Here is a 26693-nt window from a genome sequence, read left to right on the forward strand (position 1 = left end):
CCATGGCATTGCGGTGCCTAAATTCTTCATGGTTCATGTGTTTTGAGATCTTCCTTGTACTTGTCATTATGAATACCTCCCTAGTTCAGAGGGAGTGTTGAAATTTTTAAAAAGGTTCGGTCTTCATAAATGTATACGAGTCACAACGAAATGTACTTATCAAAAGAATGAAGAAAATATTTTTATTATTATTATTATGACTTATTAAAGCATGGGTTTCATGCTTGGGTCTTCATGTTTTAGGTCAAAGTCCCCATTGAGAACTTCTACGATTTCTTCATAGTCATTAGAGTCATTGTACATTAAAAGAGACCCTTGGGCTTTTCAATCATGTAAAAAGAACTATTTTTGAGTCAAAAAAAAAAAAACTTAGTCTCTTCCACACCAAGTCGGCCTCAAGAAGATTAATTCGACCTCCCTGGGAGGCTATATATACAAGGCAGTTCAAATTCATTTGGAGCATCTCACTCTCTCACTCAAAATTCGATATCTAAAGTTGGAAGCTGGAAGTGCAAAGTTCGTAAAGGGCTAGAAGAAGAGCTGGAAAGAAGTGTGAGTTTCTGGAGGAAGATAGAAGACCGCAAGATCGAAATTTTGGGACAACTCTCACTCACTTTTGAGGTGTATCAAGGGAGATTGAAGTTTTTCTAGTATATTCGAAGCTGTTGTTGTTTTTGCCACTGGGTCGAAGCTGTTATTGATGCTGCTAGGTCGAAGCTGCTTTTGAAGGGTCATCATCTACAAGAAGGATTGAGGGCTAACTTGGTGTGGAAGAAGTCTTTGTCTAGGTCAAGAGTCTTGGATTATCTCGAGAAACCATTGAAGGAAGAATTGTTGACTGGGTTTCCCCTAGATAGTGGTTTTTCCCTGGCTGTCCGCCTACATCTATTGTCCTTGTGATATTATTTTGGTAATTGCTTGATGGACTAAAAGATAAAAGAAGAACATAAAGATAAAATAATCACAAGTATTATCTACATAAGAAAATATTTCTGCCTTTTTTATTTTCTAACATATTCTAAGTCAATTCTAGGTAGAGCCCAAGCATGACCATTGGATAGCAGCCAAGCATATACTAAGATATTTGTGAGGAACAATCAACTACTGCCTGAAGTATGATAGAAAGAATGATGTCCATTTGATTGGATATACAAATTATGATCGGGGAGGCAGTGAGATGGATAGGAGAAGCACTACTGGAGGATATTTTAGTTTGGGATCCTCTATGTTATCTTGGATGAGCAGAAAGAAAGAGTCAATTGCTTTGAGAAGCATTGAGGTTGAATACATAGCAGCATGTGAAGTAAGCAGAGAAGTTGTGTGGTTGAGGAAGCTATTTTTCAACATGTTTGAAGTACCAATGGACCCTATGGTTATACATTGTGATTACACCAGTTGTATCTGGTTGTCTAAAGACCTAGTGTTTCATGGACAAGCAAAGCACATAAATAACAAGTATCATTACATACGAAAGCTGGTGCAAGATGGAGTATTGCAGCTACAGTATATCTCCACCGATGAGCAGGTAGCTGACATTTTGACAAAATCTCTTCCTAATAAGAAGCTTGTGTATTTGAGAGACAAGCTTGGATTGGTTGATATATCTCCCTCGTTGAGAGGGAGAGATAGACACATCATTCTTTTCTTCACTTCATGAAAAAAGAATGGAGGATTGGGTAAGCATCTGGTTTTCGATACTCTTTGAGGATGAGGTAGGGCATCCAATAGGTAAGAGTAGTCGAAGAGGAAATTCCTTGAGGATGTGTTATTCCAAGACAGGAATTGTCCTAGAAGGACATACCCTTTGAACACCCGGGTGGGTTATGTGCCTTGAGAGACATTGATGATGGTGTCTATCAATCATTGGTCTCGATCGCATTGTGCTCTAATCTTGTGGAGAGATAGAGTTGTTAGTCAAGGCCTTGCTATGTGACAATGTTGGCTGATATGATTCAAACAAATAAGTTAAAATGATAGCTTATGAGATGGCTTACCAATTTGACTCTTCTTATGAGATCTCTTCAGTTTGAGAATGTCCATGTACCATTATGAATACCTCCCTAGTTAAGAGGGAGTGTTGAAATGTGTAACTAGGTTTGGTCTTCATAAATATGAAATGTACTCTTGATTCTTGTATATTGTAAAAAGAAAGAAAAATTATTATTGTTATTTTTGTAGCATGGGTTTCATGCTCAAGGTCTTTTTATTTAGAGGCCAAGCACCCATTGAGTAATTCTAGGGTTTGTCCTAGTGTCAAGAAGTTAATAGAGTCATTGTCATATGAAGAAGACCCCATTCGGCATATTGTAACATGTCAAAAGAATTGTTTTTGTATCTAAAAGTGTCAAAATACCCTCTAAGACCGCGTCGACCTAGCAGCTAAGAAGTCAGCTTCATTAGGGCATGTCGTCCTCCTTGGAGGCCCACATATAGGAGGGAACTCAACGTCCTATGGACACTCACAATCTTCTCATCATTTTAAGCAAAGGAAAAGCAGAAGAAGGCAAGCGAAGAAGGATAGAAGGACGAAGGACAAATTTCTTGGGTTATTTCTCTCTCACACGTGCAAAAAGAAAGCTAGGGTTTTGCAATTTCAAGGTCAAAGTTTTGAAAATTCTGGAAAAAGGTCGAAGAAGGGACTCTTAGGTCACCTACAAGCCCTAGAAGGAGAAGCAACCGAAGCGAAGGTCAAGGGAAGCATTGGAAGCCCTAGAATTGCCCACACGTGTGGAATCAGTAACTGTTGCAGGGACCAAAAATTTCAAACCTACAGTGGAGGCCAAAATTCTGTAGTTGGAGGTCGAATTTGTGTAGCTAGAAGAGATTTGACTAGGTTTGACTTGGATGGAAGAAGCACATCATCAAGAAGGTCTGGCTTGGTCTTGGAAGGGTATTGATCTTGGTCTAGAGGTCTTGGAATTGGTCATTTGAAGAATCTATAAGAGAAGAGATTTGTGGGTTTCCCTCTCAAGTAGAGAGGTTTTGGCCCTGGCATGCAGCCTACATCCTGTGTTCTTGTGTATTGTTGATCTTCTTGGTTTGGTAGTTGTTTGATGATAAGAACTAAATAATAATAAGAGAAGAAGCTAATAATCAAGGAAAAGTAAAAATACATCACAAGAAGTTATCCATATCCATTCAGAATAAGATATCACAGCAATTCCTTTCTTATGTTCCCCCTTCGGCCTATTCTTCTGATGTAGTTTATACACATCTAAAAGGTCAAGCTCTGACAAATCATGTTGAAATTTTCTTAGAAGATCATTCCCATGAATGCCTATTGCCTTTGCACCCAAATACTTCATGGACAATCTTGCAAGGCCTTCAGCATTTAAGATTAACCAGAATACATTTACATCATTTAAATCTGCAACAGCATGCATTCTTGACTTCAATATACCAGAGACCTGCTCACCTCAAGAGTTACTCTACACACCGGTGGGTAACATCTGGCTCCAACTTGGGGACAAGTGTCCTCCTTGGGGGCACTTGAGGACCCCAGAATCTCATCTTGGTTCCAATAGGTTTAAGCCAAAGTCTGTTACCCAATTTAACCACCTCATCATCTCCTCTGTGCAGTGGCCCATTCCCTTGTGCTTAGTCAACGTTGAAAATAGTGCCACATCGAATTCTGAATGTATATATGTTGGAGTATTTGTCAAACATGTATCCTCATAATCTCCTTCATTTGTAATAAAGCAGATATCCATTATAATAGTGTCAAAAGTTTCCCACAGACCAGCCCCAGGAAAATTTATTTCTTTCTCTCTGATTCGAAGAAGATTCACGTTCAGTTTCACATAAACTGTTCGAGAGATGTGGAGGAAATAAATATCTAGTACCAACAAACATTGTTCATTCAACCATGGCATATTCGCCCTTTCTAGCCTGCAACCAAATGTGATCTCAAACAATATATGGTTTGAATACTTCTTTACAGGGCGCTTCATTGTCACGCCATAATCATCAAAACCACCAAGGGCGAAGGAAAAAACTCAGTCTTAGTCCACACAGATCTGCAGTAGGAATGATAGAGTCCTCCACTTGTAATGTATTCATCACAGAATCTGTTCTGTATTCCTTTCCAATGCTGAAGATGAAATGGAAGAGTTGGTCTCTTCCTTCATCACAATCACTTTCTTCATATTTTTCAGCTTTGTATTCTGCCTGATCATAATTTGAAAACAAAGCGTCCTTTGAGTTTGAATTAAGCTGTCTTGTTCCAATCCTGTGCATAAATCTTTACATGTAACAGCAGCAAGATCATCATATGCTGGGAAAAACTAGTCCTTTTATCTGATCAAGGATGCCATCGTTTTCAACAGGCTCCGATGGATTCTCCTTCATATCACATCGATGGCTATCTTCAGAAAAAGCATTTATAACCAAGGCACATGCTTCTCTTGTGATGCCAGACCTGTTATCGTGAAGAGCTAAAGCATCACCAACCTAATCAAGATCATTTTCATCTTTAAAGATTGGCCAATTGGCATCACACTCAACTTCTTTGTCACTGCAGTCACACAATTGTCTGTTACGAACAAAGTTCGTATACGCAGCAGAATACTCAGAAGATCTGGTATATGTAAATATCCATTATAGGACAAATATATTTATATAAAAGAAGTATAAAAACATATACCTAGGCAGGTGCCCTTTCATGACTGGTCATGTCCTTAGAGACACGCCTCTTCATTAACTAATCTATTATTATGATTATTATTTATTTATTTATATTTACATTATTTTATATAAATTATATTCATAACACTGTTCTTTTAGGAGCGGAGGCATTATGAAAATCTAGAAAGAGCCACAAATATTTTCTCTAGTCTGGATTGTCATTGTCTTCAATTGGGATCAGATAGACCTTCCCCAATGTCACATCTAGGGCTGCACTGTTCAAATACATAGAAGAGACTTATCAGAGATTTCACAGCGCTGCTAAGGGTTCTCATCATCTGTCCCTTGCTTCTCATGTCAACTGCTGCAATGTATTATGTTTTGACCATCACCTTCCCCTTTGGTAGCAATTCCTTTTCTTCTATGATGGAATCATCATCATGAAACATGAAAAAGAGGCACTTCCATTCATTGGATGGGTTATGCTCATTGGCGGGGTATCTCTAATTCGATGTGACTAGGGATGGCTCATCTTCTTCTTCAATCACAGGCCCATTATCAGCAGTAAATTCGACAGTATCTTCCCCTTCTTTGCAATCATGGAGACCTTCACACTCATATTCAACACCCCAATCTACGACCCAGAACTCCTCCACAGTTTCATCATTTGCTTGGCAATCTAGGGGACAATGCTCCTCCATGCCTTTAATTTCTTCCAGATCATCCCATTCTTCTTATATAATATCAAGCTCTAGAATCTCTTTGGGAGCAAAGAAAGGCTGATTGTTTTCTTGATGAGAGTTGCAATACCTTTTCTAAACAGTAGCACACAAGGTGTTCACCACATAGTACTAGTAAGCAAGCTCAAGACTAAGCATCTCTTCTCTGCAGGGTCTTCTTGATATTTCTGCAACACCATATCCAATTCCTTCCTCCGCTCAGCACAAAGGCCCAATACGAAATCCACATCACAATAATCTTCTACCTGCCAATCACTAAACATCCTATATTTATTAACATTTTCATGAAATGCATGGAAGTTTTCTTGATTGAAAACCCCATTATCTTCTTGATCATGAGGATGATCAGCCATGGCTTCTTGCTGGGTTGCATCTTCATTTTCAAAAGCATCTTCATCTAGGCTTACTTCCGAAGGGCCTAAATGACCATATTTCCACCAAATTAGTCGGTATAGGTTAGGATATCCATAGATATCCTCATCATGACAAGCTTCATATATTTCAAGCAGATTGCTTACTACCATATTAACAAGAATGAATCAAAAGTGAACATAAGTGCAACTTTGTAGCTTTTCACAATGGAGTCGCCAAGGTGAGCTTCAAATGTCTTCACAATGGTGCTTGCCTCAACTTGAAATCACCAAGGTTTCAAAACCTTCAAAGAAAAAAGACTTTATTCTTCCTGTAGAATCGTCAAATGAGCAGATTTATCCTAGGCTTCAGGATGAGCTCATTCAAAGAAATTGAAGCATAGACTTCAGATTACGAGGACTCAACACCTACTTGGTAACAATGCCAAAAATGTTACGACAAAATCTAGCACCCTAGTGCTAGGCTGCACTAGATCCTTGACACAATGGGTTCCACCACCATTGTCACCTCAGTTGTGAATTCCCTTGTTATATTGTGGGCATGTTCTCCCCACAAGGAGGGCTTCCCAGGCAGGTTTTGGAGATTAAGTAACCCAAGGATTACCAAGCTATATACCCTCCAAGGATCTTGCTATCTAGACACCCCAAAATAATCTTCAATAATGTACGGCTCTGGACGGAATGAAGTAGCAATGTCAAAGAACCAATAGCTCAACATAGGCCTTGGAGATGCTCAAACAAATTCCTAAACACATGCTACTCTGAATTTAATGATTTACAAAAAAGTATATAGTGATGGAAATTGCAGGATCAATGCCTTGGCTCATTAACTAATTTTTGGACATATGGAGTCAAACAAGGAGTGAGTCAATGGCTAAAGACCTTGAATGGAGTAGCGAAGAGAGAAAATTTCTCATTCTAATCCTAGCAACATTCCAAAGTAGGAGACTTAAGGTCAAAGAATGTTAAAGATAGTTTCCTTGATGGATACTTTAAGATAAATTTTGCATATGAAGAAATAAGAGTTCATAAAATATATAGCATTTATTAAAAAGGCTCAGGAGAACGCCAATCCAATAATTGTAGCAAAATGGAAGATAATACTGACAATAACATAACACTGTTCATCCAACCATCACTTCATCAATCCAAAGGAAGTCCATCCATCCAAACATATTTCCCCAAGGCAATTCGCTTCACATGAAATATCCAAATCCAAAATTTACAAAGGAAAAAATTGCATAAATTTCATATTGCTACCCAATTTCTCCCCCAAAACTCAATGCAAAAATGAGAGGAAGTGCATTTCCATTAATAGAGAAGGTGCTCAACTTCCCTCATACTAAAATAATGATTTTCTAAGCTAGAATCCCCTAAACTAGCCTAACGAGGGAAAAAATGCCCTCTTTGCAAATTAATTAGTCTAAAAATGGGGTTTCTAATGACACATGTACAAAATTTAGGGGCTCAAGTCCCTCACAAGTGACCCTTTCCTCAAATGAAGAGTTGTTGGTGAAGTGTCCAATGTAAGGCCCTAAAATGCCCTAAATTTAATTAATTTAACAGAGTTTAACCAAAATTTGGCTCACAAATACCAGTGTATGTAAAGTTAAATACAGAATTTTAACAATTTTTCTATTGAGTACCAACCTCTCTGCTCTGTCGTGACTCTTGCTCCCGCTGTTTGTTTTTCTTTGAATTTGATGTCGATCCCAGACAGTCCTTGTTCCCAATTTTGCTCTTGTTACCAAATGACCGAAACCACCCAGCCAAGCTAAGCATAGCCTTGGTACTTAGCTCCAAAATACTTCCCAATTGGAGTATTTCGGTCCCCCGTGCCCAAAAGCTTCAAGAATAATGGAATCCCATCTCTGGTTCAAATCTCTAAATTCTCATTCCCATCCTCCTCTTCCAACCAAAAATCCTCCCCTCTGCCTCTGCGTGCTTGGGATAAGTAACCCTCCTAGGCAGTCATCACCTTCTTCACCACCCTTCTCAGATTTGATTTGGCAAATTACCTTACGTGTAGAGTGAGGTGAGGATAAGCATATAATTCTTAAGTCATTGTCATGTTCTAAACTTTAATAATTTTATGTTTTATAAAATTTAATAATATTTTATCTTTTATAAAAATATTAATTATAATAACAGATTCAATAGTTATCAAATATTCATGATATTACTTTAAAAACTTTAACTTATATAAATATATATTTATATACATATATATATTAAAAATAATTAACTTATAACTTTAAACTTTATAATGACAAATTTTTATATTAGAACCATTGGAATTATAAATTTTATTTAACACCTTATACGTACAAAGTGTTTCATATGTATCTTTTGAATGTCGGGTTTTAGGTAATAACTCTCTTCTCAATAATTTAGGTGTTTAGTCCCTTTTTATTCATCTAAATATTTTTCTTAATTATTTAATAAGCATACTAGTGCAAGACATGCATGATGCGATGAGTGCATATGTAGCTATCATATGCATACATCGTATGCATGGTAATACTCTTTTTCTTATAGATCGAAATGGGTCATTACATCCAGCCTCTAAAGGCCCTTCAATATACATGGATTTCTCTGCAAGCTTCCAAAACAGACTCAAAATTGCCCCCCATACATGGGTGCACAAGCCCCAACGGGCAATACTTCATCTGCAAGGTGACTTCAAAACTGCCCAAGCGGACTGCAAGAAAATATTTTCAAAGTCACCGCCATCCTCCAATGTTGCACACCTGCCCTCACATCACAATAAAGAAACCTTCCAAAAATGACTGCTCCAAAGTGGGCCATCAAGCTTCTTTTCCTCTACCCAGATCAGTAAAACTAAATACAATGGGCAAGGATCATGTGTCAAGAGGACAAATGGCCATTCAAGGGCAGCAATACCGAAACAACTAACACGTAAGGGCTCCTAGATACTTTGTCCACCCACTATAGGTTCTCCAATAAATCATCCACATCCTCCCATATTTACATAACCAGGGCTTCTTCCACGCGGCTAGGTACACAGAAAATGATCATATTTTAAATCAAAGGCATGGTAAAAATCCCACAAAAATTGGCCAGGAATCATTCCAAATAGTAATATTGGCCTTTCAAGTAAGAGTATATGTTTAACAAAGGGTTGCACAAGCCACATCAACTGTATACAAGTGATCTAACCTTGGACCAACTAAGCTTTGTAGGAAGGTATTGTAGGTCAGCCCAACCAAAGCACCTTTTCTTGAAATTTTAAAACTACTTCAAAAGTTGACTCCTTTAAAGTTTTATTAATTTTCAAACAAGTACAAGTCGGCTCTAACCAATTATTGCTCCAACATACCATATATACACATTTATAATAGGTTTGCTTATTTGACCTCATTCTAGGCTCACAAGTCAACACATATCTTCCTTTCTGATCTCATTTACAGCCTTTGGTTTCCAACCTTGGAGGGGTAACGTTGGTCACTTTACCTTTAGTATTGTATCGTTGCACACTTATATACCTATATAAGGTCGTATAACATCAGATCTTCTCCCTATTCACTGAACTATACTCTGGAATTGTGAACAAGTTAAACTCTTGGATGCCATACACTTATTCGATGCCAGCCACAAGACGAAGCCAACGTCACCGCTGAATTTCCAATCCGTCTGCCTTCCCTGCCACCTCACTGCCTGCACTCTGCTTCGCTGCTTACGCGGACCCTGATACATTGCAATCGCCGATGTACAGTGACTGAAATCTATACATGTTGACCCTATCAATTAAGTCTTGTGACCACTAGATTGATGTATAAATTTAATTCGCGTCAGTATAATTAAGAGTCTCCCCAAATAGGCGCATCCGTACAATAGAGTCAGTTACAGCCACTCAGCGTCCGTGCAAATACAAGATTCGATTTTTTATAACTGTTCAACTTTTTCCTTCAGAGTCAATTACGATATTAGATTTTTCGATGAGCACCATGTACTATCATGGCACCGGATTTCCGCTATTGCTGGATTAACATTATAAAAACTACAATCGTCTGATTTTCGTGTCAAATTATCAAAACTAGTATCGTATCTCTGGATTTTCTACTATCGCTTGTTCTAACATTATCATTGGATTTGTTTTTATGAGTAAAGCTCTTCATTATTACGACTAAGAAACTGCTAGACAAGGGTGAATAAAAAATTAAAAGAATAAATTGAAAAAAATAAGAAAATAAAAAAAGGTTTAAAAAAAAAACAATCTACTAATATATATCTATATAGATGTCATACTTTATAAAGTAAAGGGGTTATATCAAGAGTCCTTTATCCACATACATGCTCAAGCTGTAATTATAATTATTATATTGAAAAAAAAATATCAAGGGAATATTAAAAAAAAAAGGTGAAAAGGTAATAAAGGGTAGTTTTAAAAGTTCAAGTTAACATATTGTTGACATAAAAATATCAACACAAAATGGAGTTTAAATCAGAGATAAAAGAAGGAAGATTTTCAAAAACCTCAACCGGTTATGCTAAGATACTATTTGAAATTAAAGGAACTATCGAAGGAAAAGATGCCACTATTGCTATCTCTCCCACCGAAGATAAAAATTATATAATGCCTAAAATCGCAAACCAATTAGTAGTTCCAGAGTCAAATATAATCGAAAAATTAGACTGTTTAAAAAAGAAAACAATAAGAAATAACTGATTTACAGTTAAACATTGGCAATTATACATTTATATCGCAATTCTCGGTTCAATCCCTATTGACTGACCCAAGTGACATTATTCTGCGATCCCCAAGGATGGAAACCCTAGGTTCCTTCATCCTGAAATGAAAAAGAAGTTTTTGACATTTTCATAAAAAAGAAAAAAATAACATTTCAAGACGTTACATTGAAGCCAAATTCCGTAACGCCAAATGACATACAAGATATTTCAAAAGTAATTTTTCTAGAAGGTAAAAATATTCTACAAAATATGCAAGGAGAAGTTGACAAGATCACTGCTAACAAAAATGAAGAAGTTTCTCAGCTTAAAAACCATATTGAAAAATTACTGACACAAATTAAGAAACTTAAGAAGGATAAGAAGTCATTAGAAAACAAGGTACAACAACTTATCGAGAAGGAAGCATCGAATGTAGGAATTCAAGTTGACGAAAAAAACAATAGATATTGATCCAGTGAATGTCACAACTCAAGAAGAAGACAAGCAAGTTTGTTAAAATTGGCAACTAGGGCCAAACTCCATGTGGGTCATCTTATTTATGACAGCTGATATTTTTCATGGACTCCTCTCATCAAGAGGTGTAGGATTGATCTAAAGATCATCCGATTCCGATAAGTATTCATGGAGATATGAATTTATTTGTGTTATGGGACAATTCGTCAAGGTCGGCCAGCAACCAAATTGCCCTCACTTGTGCTCCACGTTTTAGTATAAATACAAGTGGCTTGCAAGTCATTTGGACACACTTCACTCTTGATTTCTCTCCACATGTTTTGGGTTTTAGTGGAAAAGAAGTCTAAGAGGAGGAAGCCCTAGACGCAGGAGGAAAGGAGACTAAACAAGGAGCCCTAGCCACAGTCTGGCCGCAGTCAAGAAGAGATCTAACACTGCCCTAGCTACAATCCTAAAGAAGCTGATCTAACAGCCATTCAATCAAGGAAACTTAGCTGCAGTTCAAGCTAGACATCTAGCACGATGAAGGAGACCTATACACGCTACCCTAATACGAAGTCCTATCCTTCCCTAACCGCAGGTCCTTCATGCCCTAGCCGCAGGTCTTGTCACCGTAGATAGAGACTCTGTCTTTGTCCTTAAAGAAGGCTCCTTAATGCAGCAGGGAGGCCTCCATACGTTGTCCAGAGAAGCCTCAAATGAAGCCCTAGCTGCAATCTTCTACACCACCTATCCGCTGTAAGAAAGAGACATTGTTAACAGTCCTAAGAATGCGTTTTAGGTGCACATCTTGGCCGCAGTCCTAAAGACCAGCCACGTTGAAGGGAGAGGTCTCTTCAGATGTTTTATGAGGAGATCCTATACGTTGTCACAAGAGGTTCTTATCAGCAACGTTGGCTAAAGGAACTGCTACAACAATGAGAAACCTCCATACCTTGATGAGAAGAAGCTCCAATAGCACACAGATCAGCATTGTATTTCAGTGGGCCACATGTTGATGACAACCTTGTGTGTATCCTAGGACTGTGGGATCATAGCTTATCTTGTTGTTGGGCTAGGCCATAAGCCATAGCCAGCAGTGTGGCAGCATGACAAAAGTAGTGTCCCTTCTTATGCAAGAGGTGGACAACATTCTAGGAGATGCAGCATAATGGTTGGATACTACATGGTTGATGCAACATGTTTAGATACAGCCCATGGATGCAACTACATATCTAGATGCAGCAGTTGGATGCAGCATGGTGTTAGAGACAGCAGTGTAGTGCAGCATAATGATGAGTGCAGCCCGGTGATGGGAGCTTGTGATGAAGAGCAGCTTAATGACAGTGGTGCAGCGTGATGATACATTGCAGTATACATTGAGCACAGTGATGGGTATAGTCATGATTAGTGAAGCATGATGAGATGCAGCATAGTGATGGGTGCAGCACAGTGAGGTGCAGCATGATGATGAGGTGCAGCACAATGATAGGTGCAGCATGGTGATGGAGTCACCTTGGAGAATCAGTTGAAGCAGCATGTCTTCAACTGAGTTCAGCTACCTCATGTATCATCTTCTTAGAGATGATCTCTGCTCTTATTTAGATAAGTCAAAGTGTTGACTTCTGTTGTATATGTACTATCTCTCTCACTCTCTCTGTTGAACTATTGAAGAACATATAAGAAGAATTGATCAAGGGTTTCCCCACATTGGAGTTTGTCCCTAGCTAGCGCCACATCTTGTGTCCTCTTGTCTTGGCTTATCTTCTGCGATTTATGTTTATGTTCTATCTGCAATTTACTATTATGCTGATGTGATTGCTAATCTAGAAAAGATATTGAGTTAACTGTGAAAATTGAAATAAATTGCTCTAAGAATAGAACATACCTAAAATTAACATGGTATCGGAGCTGAGGTGAAGACAAAGCCCAAGCAAGAGCGAAAGAGCAATCACCAAAGACAGTTGGAAAGGACAAAAAGGCTCAATGGGTTCTTCATCCCTCTCCAAGTTCACCAAGGGTGAAGTCCAAGCAGAGAATAATATTCGAGTGGCGCAACGGAAGCTTCTGATGGCCTACCTAAAGATCACTTCAATGGGAAGTCCGGATCTAAGGGTAGAAGGAAAGAAAGAAGCCTTGCTTGCAATAATTTTGGCCATTATGCGAAGGAGTGTCCGAAGGTAGGGACACATCACTTGATGATGATAACAATCATTCCAGGGACATCTTTAATGATCGGAGGAATGACAGGTAATGCAGGTCATCAAGGGAATAGCCGACTCTTCAAAGAAAGCAACGAACCCCAAGTATGAAGAATTAAATGTTGTTTCTAACAAGATAAAGAAGCATTATCTTGTATTGGCCCTCTCCTCCAGACTCTTTGGGAATCTAGCTTATTGATTGTCGTACTTCAAGGCACTTCAACGGATAGAAGGGTGCTCTCTCTAATTTGGTACAGATGGAAACAATCATGGGACTATACTTGGAGTCAATGCCACCTATCCCGGAAAGGGTGCAGGGAATGTTACCCCTCAATTGAATGAGGGTAACTCGATTCATTTACGAGAATCTCTTTATGTACCTGATCGCAAGAATAACCTCGTGTCTATTTCGCCAATGGAAGTCAAAAGTTTCAAGGTGACATTCATCGATGGAAAGGTAAATGTTTTGGAATTTTCAAAGATGCTTTTATTCAAGGTTGGCAATTTGTATCAAGTTGCAAGAAGTCCATTGGGGACCATGTCAGTTGACACATCTCTCCTTTGGCACTGAAGGTATGCTTAGTATGGGGCCCTACCCGATGTGAGTCAGATGGTGACTGGGATGCCTGAATTCAAGAAGAGCATGAAGGTACATGTCCGAGATGTACCGAAGGAAAATCTTACAAGGGGACTATTCCCCTAATGTAGCAGGTCCACAAGTTTGGAACGACCCAAGGGGTTTGAGATTCATGAACAAGAATCTCATGTATGCAGGTGGAAGAAATCCCTCTATGGCTTGAAGCAAAAAACCCCGGGCTTGATATCAGAGGATTGATAGCTATCTGATGAAGCTGAGATTCACTAGGAGTGAAGTCGATCCAAACCTTTGCTTGAAGGTTATGGATGATAGACCTCTCATACTGGCACCTTCTGAGGACGACCTCTTTCTAACAGGTGCAGACCCTCTCATTTGCAAAAGTAAGAGGGAGTTGGATTCCGGATTTGGAATGGTGAACTGCAAGCCCGTGACTACCTTGATGGAACTTAACATTCAGAAGTTATGTGGTAGGGATGTCGGACCTGATTTGGGAAATGCCTTTTAGTTTCATAAACTCGTTCTAGCATTGATGTTCTTGATGAACTCCCATTCGAATATATGTTTTGCAATTAGCATGTTGAGCTCATTTATGGTTGAGCCTTAATGGATTGGTGCCAAGAATCTTATGAGATATCTTCGGGGAACAATCTCTCATGGATTGAGATACACTGACGGAAATGTGAAACTGCATGATTATTCGAATGCTGACTGGGCAAGCAGTGTGGAGCATCGCAAGAGCACTTATGAGTGTTGGTTCTCTTTGGGTTCTGCTTCGATATCCTGGATGAGCAGGAAGCAGAAGACGTTGCTTTTGAGCACGGCTGAGACCAAATACATAGCTACGAATATGACCTTGTGTGAAGCTGCTTGGTTGGGGAAGCTCTTCAATGAGTTGTTTGTACACATGATGGATACCACTGTCATCTTCTGTGTCAACCAGAGGGGGATTCGATTATTGAGGAATCCCGTATTCTATGATCGCTCCAACATATAGACATCAAGTACCACTTTAGCTGGGATATGGTACATCAATGAGCAAGAAGGCTCCATCGCATTGGGACTGATGTGCAAGTCGCCGACATTCTGTCGAAGCCCCTGGGAAAGGTCAAATTTGTGACTTTCCGAGAACGACTAGGAGTCGTGGCGAGACTCTCTCCTAAAGGTCCTATATGATATGGACATTGAGCTCTGGGAACTCTGAGGGGCTTGGAGGTACATCGCGGAGCGATGAGAAACCATGGGGTGAGTGGTCCAACCTTCCCCTAGTGGTTTGCTATGTAGGCAGGATGAGTGGTTCATCCTTCTCCAACCGAGACACAATCATAGGTTGAGTGGTTTAGCCTTTCCCTAGTGATCTGTTGTGTACAGGGTGAGTGGTTCAACCTTCACCTGGGATACCCCTTGCGACTTGTAGGCAGGATGAGTGGTTCATCCTTCTCCTGCTGAGACATCCTACCCATGCAGTCTGGGATTCATGGGAAGTACCTATCATCTGGCCAATGAGCAGGGAAATGAGGATAGGGACCATAGTAGTACCGATGGACGCATTGTGTTACTACAATACTCCCTATAATAGGATGATATTGATCTGGGATCAATGAAACTGACTTCGGGTCAGTATGAGTGGTTTGAGACACTCTCTTTTGATATTGATCTGGGATCAATGAAACTGACTTCGGGTCAGTATGAGTGGTTTGACACACTCTTTTCATATTGATCTGGGATCAATGAAACTGACTTCAGGTCAGTATGGGTATTTTGAGACACTCTCTTGTGATATTGATCTGGGATCAATGAAACTGACTTCGGGTCAGTAAGAGTGATATAACTCACTCTCTTTTGGAACTGATATGGGATTAGTATGAGTGGTATGACACACTCTCTTCATATGGGACTGACTTCGGGTTAGTAGAGAATGGTATGAGACATTCTCGATCAATTCTTCTTCTTCATGGTTCAGCAAAGCAGAGCAGTGCAGGGCACTGATGGCAGAGATAGTACAGTCTGGCAGATGGACCAGCGGATGGAGTTCTCCCTAGTTGAGAGGGAGTGTTAAAATTGGCAACTGTTATGAATATAATTCATAACAAATAAATAAATAAAATAAATGTAAATATTAAATAGTCAAACATTGATTATGTTAAATAGTCATTAAATTAAGTGAAAAGACATGTCTAAAAGACATGCCTAATCATGAAAGGTCACGTGTTGAGGTATAAAAGCAGGGTCCTCATTGTAACATTCATGACCTGTACAACTTTTATATATATAATAAATTATTATTTCAAATACCTCTTGTGTATTTTTACATTCAAGTCTACAAGCTATCAGTTTATGCTTCAGTGGTATCGGAGCCATGGCACACAATATAATGATGCGAGTCTTTGAACGTTGTTCACCGCACAATGTGCCATTACGTTGACATTCTGAATGTGTTGAGCAGTTTGATAAAATTCCAGAAGTATTTCAACAATTAGAAAAATCTTGTGCAGAAGTTAAAACATGTCTAAAGAAAATTTATGCAGAGGAAGACGATAGCGAGGGTGAAGAAACGAAACAAGGTGAATCAGGAAAAGAAGATTTTGACCAGAATGATGATAAGGAAAATGAATATGTTGAAGAAAATGGTCAAGATAATGATTCCGATGAAGATGATATAAATCAAGATGAGGATTATCTTGAGAAACTAGGAGATGTACAATATCATATTGATAACAACACTGATAAGATACACAATGTTGTATCCTGTGAAACATTTCCTGCTCAGCCGTTAGGGCTTCCACAGTTCAATGCAAAACATTTAGCTACAGGAAAAAGGCACATTGCCATGAAAGTTGTCGGGACTCCTTTGCATAAAAAGGTTGCCCATGGACCCCAGGCTTCCTTCACTTCAAAAAGGTCAAGTGCTAAAGCCACAGAGGAATTGCAGAAGGCAAGCCAGTCAAATGATGCATATGGAAATAATTGCGTTGCTACACCTCCAGTAGTTACAAAGAATCTGTCTAAAGGGTCCTTTTGTGACAGTGGAAGCGATCAAGCCGAAAAGAAGAACCCAAGCCATAATTACAACAGTGTTTGTTTACATATGAGAAAATTAAACTCAACAGGCACTAGCTATCATGATCGTGTAGCATCAGTTGAGGAGAAAACAACTATGCTACATGTTTTATTGAAGATTCTTTGTCATTTGCCACTGCATAAAGCCCTCCCTGTTCAAATGTCAACTGTCTTGCAGACTGTTAATAAACTTTGATTTTATCGTACATCAGATATTTCCAACATGGCAAGGATTGTTTTAGCAAGATGGAGCAAGCTATTTGGGAGAAGTCAGAGTGGAAGGAAAGTTGTCTCCTCAAGCAGTCATGTCCATGCACAGAAAGGAGGTCTCCAACGACAATATGATACTCCAACAAAAAAAGGGCCAGTGAATTATCAAGGGAAGAAACTGACAATAATAACAAACGAACCAAAATAGAAATCATTGAGGATCCTCGAGAGTGTTCAAAAATGAAAGAGTGCAATAAATTTCATCCAAGTTCCAAGGGCGACTCTTCTTCAGTGCCAGAATGGAGCGCAACTTGTTTTCAAAACTTTTCGACTTAGGTTCTATTCAAAATTTTCAGTTACCAACATACATGGATAATCCCATCAATCATACTAATAGCTATACTGGAAACAGAGCTTTTGGAGCAATGATTGAACATGAAAGTGGGGAATCAAGCGTCTGCGTGGGGAGGAACCTTCTATGGTCGACTGAGCACACACAAGATCTGGCCACCGGTGTTGTTTGCAGGCCAGAGGATGTGACTGAGAAGGTGCCGGCGTACAACCCCGTGACGGTCTGCGTGCTGACTGTTTACACTGCACTGATAAACGTCAATCGAACAGCCTCCACAAACAGTCGTGTGGCTTTGCGAAGTCACCGTGCTGTCGCAAGTTCTGACCAAGACTAACCACTCGTGGTTTGGTTTGATATCGGAACAGTGGGTAGGGTCAACCGTCATGACCAAGGATCAGTCGACCCAATCGTTCAGCAGAGTTGGAGTTAAATTAATTTAATCGAAGACTTGGAGTTAAATTAATTTAATCGAATACTATATCTATATAATTATAGTTATATATAATACATAAATATATAATATATAATTATATAACAAATATATATGTAATTATAATTTAATTAAAATAAATAAATAAAATTATTAAAATACATATATATATTATTATTAAAAAAAAAAACTAGGGAATATTACTAATGAGCCACATGACGAAACAATGGCCAGATTATACACATCAAGACGACAAACACTAAGCGAAGAAAATCCACAACATTAAAGCTTTGAAGACAAAGTTTCCGAAGGAAGGGGCTATGTTATGAATATAATTCATAACAAGTAAATAAATAAAATAAATGTAAATATTAAATAATCAAAAATTGATTATGTTAAATAGTCATTAAGTTAAGTGAAAAGGCATGTCTAAAAGACATGCCTAATCATGAAAGGTCACCTGCTGAGGTATAAAAGCAGGGTCCTCATTGTAACATTCATGACTTGTACAATTTTTATATATATAATAAATTATTATTTCAAATACCTCTTGTGTATTTTTACATTCAAGTCTACAAGCTATCAGTTTTTATGCTTCAGCAACTAGGGCCAAACTCCATGTGGGTCATCTTATTTATGATAGCTGATATTTTTCTAGGACTCCTCTCATCAAGAGGTGTAGGATTGATTTAAAGATAATCTGATTCTGATAAGTATTCATGGAGATATGAATTTATTTGTGTTATGGCACAATTTGTCAAGGTCGGCTAACAACCAAACTGCCCCCACTTGTGCTCCACGTTTTAGTATAAATACAAGTGCCTTGCAAGTCATTTGGACACACTTCACTCTTGATTTCTCTCCACTTGTTTTGGGTTTTAGTGGAAGAGAAGTCTAAGAGGAGGAAGCCCTAGACGCAGGAGGAAAGGAGACTAAACAAGGAGCCCTAGCCACAGTCTCATCGCAATCAAGAAGAGATCTAATACTGCCCTAGCCGCAGTCCTAAAGAAGGTGATCTAACCGCCATTCAATCAAGGAGACTTAGCTGCAGTTCAAGCTAGAGATCTAGCACGGTGAAGGAGGCCTATACACGCTGCCCTAATACGCAGTCCTATCCTGCCCTAGCCGCAGGTCCTTCATGCCCTAGTCGCAGGTCTTGTCACCGTAGATAGAGACTCTGTCTTTATCCTTAAAGAAGGCTCCTTAATGCAGCAGGGAAGCCTCCATACGTTGTCCAGAGAAGCCTCAAATGAAGCCCTAGCTGCAATCTTCTACACCACCTATCCGTTGTAAGAAAGAGACATTGTTAACAATCCTAAGAATGCGTTTTAGGTGCACATCTTGGCCGCAGTCCTAAAGACCAGCCACGTTGAAGGGAGAGGTCTCTTCAGATGTTTTATGAGGAGATCCTATACGTTGTCACAAGAGGTTCTTATCAGCAGTTTAGAAGGGCTATACTACGTTGGCTAAAGGAACTGCTACAACAATGAGAAACCTCCATACCTTGATGAGAAGAAGCTCCAATAGCACACAGATCAGCATTGTATTTCAGTGGGCCACATGTTGATGACAGCCTTGTGTGTATCCTAGGACTGTGGGATCATAGCTTATCTTGCTGCTAGGCTAGGCCATAGGCCATAGCCAGCAGCTAAGGCAGTGTGGCAGCATGACAGAAGTAGTGTCCCTTCTTATGCAGGAGGTGGACAACATTCTAGGAGATGCAGCATAATGGTTGGATACTACATGGTTGATGCAACATGTTTAGATACAGCCCATGGATGCAGCTACATATCTAGATGCAGCAATTGGATGCAGCACGGTGTTAAAGACAGCAGTGTAGTGCAGCATAATGAAGAGTGCAGCCTGATGATGGGAGCTTGTGATGAAGAGCAGCGTAATGACAATGGTGCAGTGTGATGATACATTGCAGTATCCATTGAGCACAGTGATGGGTACAGTCATGATTAGTGAAGCATGATGAGATGCAGCATAGTGATGATGGGTGCCGCATGGTGGAGCACAGTGAGGTGTAGCATGATGATGAGGTGCAGCACAATGATAGGTACAATATGGTTATGGAGTCACCTTGGAGAATCAGTTGAAGCAGCATGTCTTCAACTAAGTTCAGCTACCTCATGTATCATCTTCTTAGAGATGATCTCTGCTCTTATTTAGATAAGTCAAAGTGTTGACTTTTGTTGTATATGTACTATCTCTCTCACTCTCTCTGAAGAGCTATTGAAGAACATATAAGAAGAATTGATCAAGGGTTTCCCAACATTGGGGTTTGTCCCTGGCTAGCGTCACATCTTGTGTCCTCTTGCCTTGGCTTGTCTTCTGCAATTTATGTTTACGTTCTATCTGCAATTTACTATTATGCTAATGTGATAGCTAATCTGGAAAAGATATTGAGCTAACTGTGAAAATTGAAATAAATTGCTCTAAGAATAGAACATACCTAAAATTAACAAACTTATCGAGAAGGAAGCATCAAATGTAGGAATTCAAGTTGACGAAAAAACAACAAATATCGATCCAGTGATTGTCACAACTAAGGGAGAAGACAAGCAAGTTGAAGAAAATACAAACTTAGATGTTGCAGTTCAGACAATGAACATCCCAAGTGAATTCAATGGAATATTCAAAAAAAAAGGTGAAAAGGTAATAAAGGGATAGTTTTAAAAGTTCAAGTTAACAAATTGTTGACATAAAAATATCAACACAAAATGGAGTTTAAATCAAAGATAAAAGAAGGAATATTTTCAGAAACCTCAATTGATTATGCTAAAATACTATTTAAAATTAAAGGAACTATTGCAAGAAAAGATGTTACTATTGCTATCTCTCCCGCCGAAGATAAAAATTATATAACGCCTAAAATCACAAACCAATTAGTAGTTCTGGAGTCAAATATAATCGAAAAAATAGATTGTTAAAAAAAAAAACAATACGAAATAACTGATTTACAGTTAAACATTGGCAATTATACATTTATATCGCAATTCTCGGTTCAATCCCTATTGACTGACCCAAGTGACATTATTATGGGATCCCCATGGATGGAAACCCTAGGTTCCTTCATCCTGAATATGAAAAAGAATTTTTTGACATTTTCATACAAAAAGAAAAAAATAACATGTCAAAATGTTACATTGAAGCCAAATTCAGTAACGCCAGATGACATACAAGATATTTCGAAAGTAATTTTTCTAGAAGGTAAAAAAAATATACAAAATATGCAAGGAGAAGTTGACAAGATCACTACTGACAAAAATGAATAAGTTTCTCGGCTTAAAAACCATATTGAAAAATTACTGACGCAAATTAAGAAGCTTAAGAAGGATAAGAAGTCATTAGAAAACAAGGTACAATAACTTATCGAGAAGGAAGCATCAAATGTAGGAATTCAAGTTGACGAAAAAACAACAGATACCAATCCAATGAATGTCACAACTCAGGAAGAAGACAAGCAAGTTGAAGAAAATACAAACTTAGATGTTGCAGTTCAAACAATGAACATCCCAAGTGAATGTTTTGTTACCAACTCAACAACATCTTCGCCAAAAGAAAATCAAAAAATTGCCACACGGCCAAAAAGGGAAAGTCAAACCAAAAAAGTTCCATATCAACTCAATCAAGCTATGTATATGCTCCATTCAGAACAGAAACAAGAAGCTGATGTTCTGAAGAATATCGAAATAACCTTAATCCAGTCCTACGATGACAATTCGTTACAAAATACCAATGATCAGAATATTCCACAGAAGATTAATCTAGGATGGTCTGATCCCTTTTCAGTGCGATAGTTTTGTTTGTCACTTAGAAGATAATATTAACTTGTATCAACGAAGATGATTGTTCTAAGACGAGAATACATTCGAAAAAGAGATCAAGCCTTTTTCATCAACAAGCTCTGATGACAAAGCTTTTTGAGGAGGAAAGCAATGTTATGAATAAATATATAGGAAATAATGTAAATGATAATAATCATAAATAATGATTAGTTAATTAGTAATTAGGTTGAAGAATCATGTCTAAATGAGACATGACTCTCCATGAAGAGGCACCTGCTTAGTATATAAGCAAGCCTCTCACTCTCATTGTAACATCATTCTTATTCAGACATTTTAATATATAATATTTGTATCCTCATCGTTATCTTTATATTCCAAGTCTTTTGGAGTAATTAATCTATAGAAGGAACTTTGTTCGCTTCATATTCCTTCACCTTCTTCAGCTTGAAACTAATGCAAATTGAGAGCATCTTGCTTCTTTTGGCAGACCGAGGTCCTGAACTATCCATGCATATGCTAAAATGATTTATTCACAAGTGTATAAATCAGCCCTATTGTAATGTCCCCGTCCTCATAGGAGACATAAGGGAATCCTCTAGCCTAATAAGGTTCATGTAGGCTAGGGCGGGAAAAATTGATCAAGAGAACATGATTTTCCTAGAAGAAAACATTACAAAAGTTAAAGTGGTGAAAACGGGACATGGGTCCTAAGCTAATTAAAAGTCATTTTAAATTATAAAGTGAGAAAACCCACTAAAGTGACTATTGAAATAAATGGGTAAAAAAGTAGCAAAAGTGGCAAATGAGTTATAAAAAAGGAAAAATGAGGAATCTCTCCTCATTCTTGTTTTTTCTCACTTGAGAATTAAAAGCTTGGAGAACTTGTGAGGAAGAGTTTAGGCTTTTTGGAAACCCTCATTGTTGGTTGCTAGTTTTGGTGTTGAAACTATACACCCTAGCTAGTGTTGGGGTGAAATCATTCAAATTTTGACATTGAGCTTCATTGTGGACTAAGGCGAAGAAATGGCAGTGAATGAGTAAGCCTTCATGGTGTTATCAATGAATTTTATCTTCTAACCATGAGTATTCTACAATACCTCTTCGCAGGCTAGATTTGAGACCATATAGTTGAGAAATCTAGGGCATTAGCATTAAGTGATTTCTCTTCAATTAGTGACTGCTTGTGAATGCTTTTTACTTCTTTAAATTAGGATCTTCTTCTTCTTAGATTATTAGTGTTCTTCTTCATCAAACAATAACCAATGCATGAACATAAATAGACAAGAGACACAGAATGTACGCTATCAGCCAGGGCCAAAACCTCTCACTCTTTGAGAGGAAAACCCACACAAATTTCTCTTATAGAGATTCCAATTGACAAATACTAAGACCAAGACCCTTGATGACGCAGGGTTACCCCTGCTTTACCCATACTATGCATATTCCTATGCATAAACCATTTCCCCCCAGGAATTTACATGACCTTCCGGTCAAAATGTTCATTACTTAATGAATAATGGGTTAAGGCCCCCCTTAATGAGGATTCATGTGGAATGATTTATTTATTAACCACATAGTCTAGCCCTTCCAATCCTTCTATCAGGACTTAATACATCCTCATAAACCTTTATTAATCCTTATGCCCGCACATATAACCAAACCCCTCTCTTTACTCTTTGGTTATATTGGACTTACCATATAGACCCTCTATCGGCACTTTAATCCATTTATAAATGAATACACATAAAACATATGTGAACTCACCTTTTCCGCCTTAATACGGACTTCGCACACTTCCCGAGGCTCCCTTTATCGGAAGTGTTTAAATATGCTCTTAGGCCTTTAAAATTCAGGACACAACATTTTATCGCAATACAAGAAATACAAGGGAAAACCCGCTCCAAGCCATTAAGCCGGACCTCAAATATTATATAATTGCGCCTATACCCTTATCGGTTTCGCCTTCATCGCATGTCGCATTCATTCTCCGATCCAACCCCATATAACATTTGCGATGCGAATTAATCTCCGCCGTTGATCTTCCGCCATCAGATCAACGGCTGATGTCTTCTCCGAACAAACACAACTTGCTTGATAGTCCTCCGTCGTTGATCTGCAATTAGTGGATCCGATGGTCCACGATGATTTCGAGTGGAGAAGTAGCACGGAAAATAACTGCTCGAAAAAGCGGTTTTCTCTCTCCACCTGAGTGCTACGTGTCAACCAATAAGTGGGATCGGGTGAACTCCTCTAAATACCACTTACCACTTTTGCTCCACCCAATATACCACTTTTGTGTATAAATCCGCCGATGCGATATTCCTCCATCTCCTCTGCGATTGGATCCTATCCGTTGATCTGTTAGATCCAACGGTTGTTGTTCAACGATACTTCATTCTTTCGTCCGCCTCTTTACTTTGGTTTTTCGTCGTTTCTTCAATGTTTACCGTGGTTCTTGGGTTTTCTTCAGGTTCTGGTCCTTCGGTTGTTTCACTGCGCACTCCCTCCTGAGCTTGACTTTGATCCTTCTAATGGATTCAACGATCCATCAAGATCCTCTTCATCATGCTTCTCTCTGTGTGTTTGCTGAACTCCGCCTACAACTCTGTTATGCAGAATACACTAACTCACTCATCACTCGCCATTGATACTTAACAACACACTTATACAAATGGAAATTGAATCTCTGTACATATATATATATATCAACAAACAATTACATAATGAGACTCTTTGTCTCTCCTCGGCCTGATCTTCTAATTAATGGCCTCTGATCATCATCTGCCCGTAGGCTTACAAACACAACTAAATATCTAACTCTCTCTCTCTCTGTCTAACCTCCCTGTCTATGCCTTTTAGGCTTACATTTATACAAAAAGGGATTCTAAAACCAATTCCTGGTTTAGATCCATAAGCTTCTCAACAAAATCCTAAAATCTCTTTCTCATCCCTAAGGATTCTCTCAAATCCACAAAATCATGAACTAACTCCTAATCTAAGATTTACAATCAATTCTCAATCCTCTCATCAATCAACTATCCTAAATCTCTCATGTTCTATATTCGAGAATATTTACAATTATGCCTCACAATATTCAATTAATTCCTATTCTCATTAAAATCACTCAAAACATTAAATAATTACATTAATTCAATACTTAGGAAACCAACTTCCTTGAAACAAAAGACCCCCTATGTCTACTAAAATACAATGATAATGTTGAGCTGAATGCTCCTGCATCACTTGACCTAGTAGCCTCTCCAAGACCAATACACAAGTCCTCTTCCATCTTCTCGCTTACTCTTTCTCGGTTCCTTCTACTTCAAATTTTGCACCATATGTGATGACACCCAACTATGATCACTGTGTTTGTCAAGGATATCAAACTTCTCCTCCAACAGTAACATTGAATCCTGAAGACATATTGTTGAACCATAGTTTGAGATACCACTGAGACCTTCTTCCTTGTAACAACAATGAGATCTTGTCACACACATGTGACCTTCCTCTTGTGCAGCACCAAACATAAGAAACCCTTGTCACTATAACCCAAACTTGTTTCCCTTCTAGTCATTGTAATATATTCATCTAAACTTAGAGAGATATCTGAACCTTTTGATGACAAAGATCAGCCCTAAACAGAACCTTATTGTTCCTTCATCTCTTCCTCGTTGTCCCTTCCAATCTGAACTTGTCACTGTACCAAAGATATGAAATTATCTCTATTCTACCCATCCGAAAAACTCAGAGATGTATGCAAAATTCTCTGACTATGGAATAGGCTGAGGTTGCTATATATAGTAGTCTATCTGTATATATAAGCCGACTTGTGCATGTGAATAGATGTGTCTCCATAAGGTAAGGCCGACATGAGATCTTCACTTCGTTTAGAGGCCAACTTGAAGAGAGGGACTTGTGCTTGTCATTGGAGGGCTTTATAGACATATATATATTTGACACATGCTCAAGAAGAGCTCTTCATACATGAAATTAATTCCTAAAGGCTCACAATGGGATCCATCTAAAAATTAAACTTTTGCTCATGAAACCCATGGAGCAAGGCATTACAAAAATAATTCTATTTTCTTCTTTTCATCATTTACAAAGATCATAATTATATGTCATTATGAAGATTGAACTTAGTTACACTTTTCAACACTCCCTCTTAACTAGGGAGGTATTCATAATGGTACTTGGTCATTCTCAATCTGAAGAGTTTCTCATAAGAAGAGTCGGATTGGTAACCCATTTGTTTAGCATCATATTAACCAGCATTATTATATAGCAAGGCCTTGACTAACAGCTCTATCTCTCCACAAGATCTGACCTCAATGTTGGCGAGACCAATGATTTATAGACACGCTCATCATCATTGTCTCTCTCAAAACATACTCCGTTCGGGTTCTCAGGGTGTGTTCCATGAGGATTATTCTTATCTTGGGCTCCCCAACCCTCAAAGAATATCGGTCCTCCACGACTCCTCTTATTTTAGATGCCCTATCACATCCTCAAAGAGTATCAGATGCCAAATGATTACCCAATCCTCTATTTTGTCTTCCCAAGTGAAGACAAGAATAATGTGTCTATCTCTCCCTCTCAATTAGGGAGGACAAATTTACTCATACCTAAGCTCCTTCTTGGCTTAGGAATTTCCAAGTTTCTTCCAAGTAAGAAACTCGTTTCCAGGCTCCCTCTTAATTAGGGACCTACAGCAGCTCCTCAGGTGGAGATGATGGGACAACCAGTTGCTAGAAGAACTCCTTCCTTCGATGTCATGTATTTTCTTTGTCAAGGAGTCTTCTTCTTTTGGGGACTTCTTTCATAAGGCACAGACCATCTATCACTTTCATCCATGGGTCAGTCATGTCATCAGAAAGTGATCCATCAGTCTTCATCTAGCCTTGCTCCATGCCATGCTACTTCCTTTGGCAGACCTGCATAAACCCATCCAGATATTTGAACACTTAAATCAAAATTACCTTTGTGATGGTCTTTCATCATGACATCTTCTAGTGTGCATCAGCATCCTACATACATGTTGACATATCTCCCAAAGATATCCATTGTCACGGGTCTCCATCTTTTTCAGACTTCCATCAAAGTCTTCATATCTTTCCAGGAAATTTCTTAGTCAAATCTTCTTGGTCTTTCGAATGTTGATTGCCTTTACGA

At 38.6% G+C, this 26693-nt stretch overlaps 1 protein-coding gene across 4 annotated transcripts in view; it reads right to left on the bottom strand.

Annotated features, from left to right (window-relative positions):
* Positions 1-26693, bottom strand: part of LOC149152511 (uncharacterized) — a 185178-nt gene that overhangs the window by 96255 nt on the left and 62230 nt on the right. The window lies entirely within an intron of this gene.

Source organism: Pinus tabuliformis, chromosome 9, assembly GCF_031772625.1.
Source record: "Pinus tabuliformis cultivar Carrire ecotype Pingquan chromosome 9, CPIR1, whole genome shotgun sequence".
Taxonomy (NCBI): Eukaryota; Viridiplantae; Streptophyta; class Pinopsida; order Pinales; family Pinaceae; genus Pinus; species Pinus tabuliformis.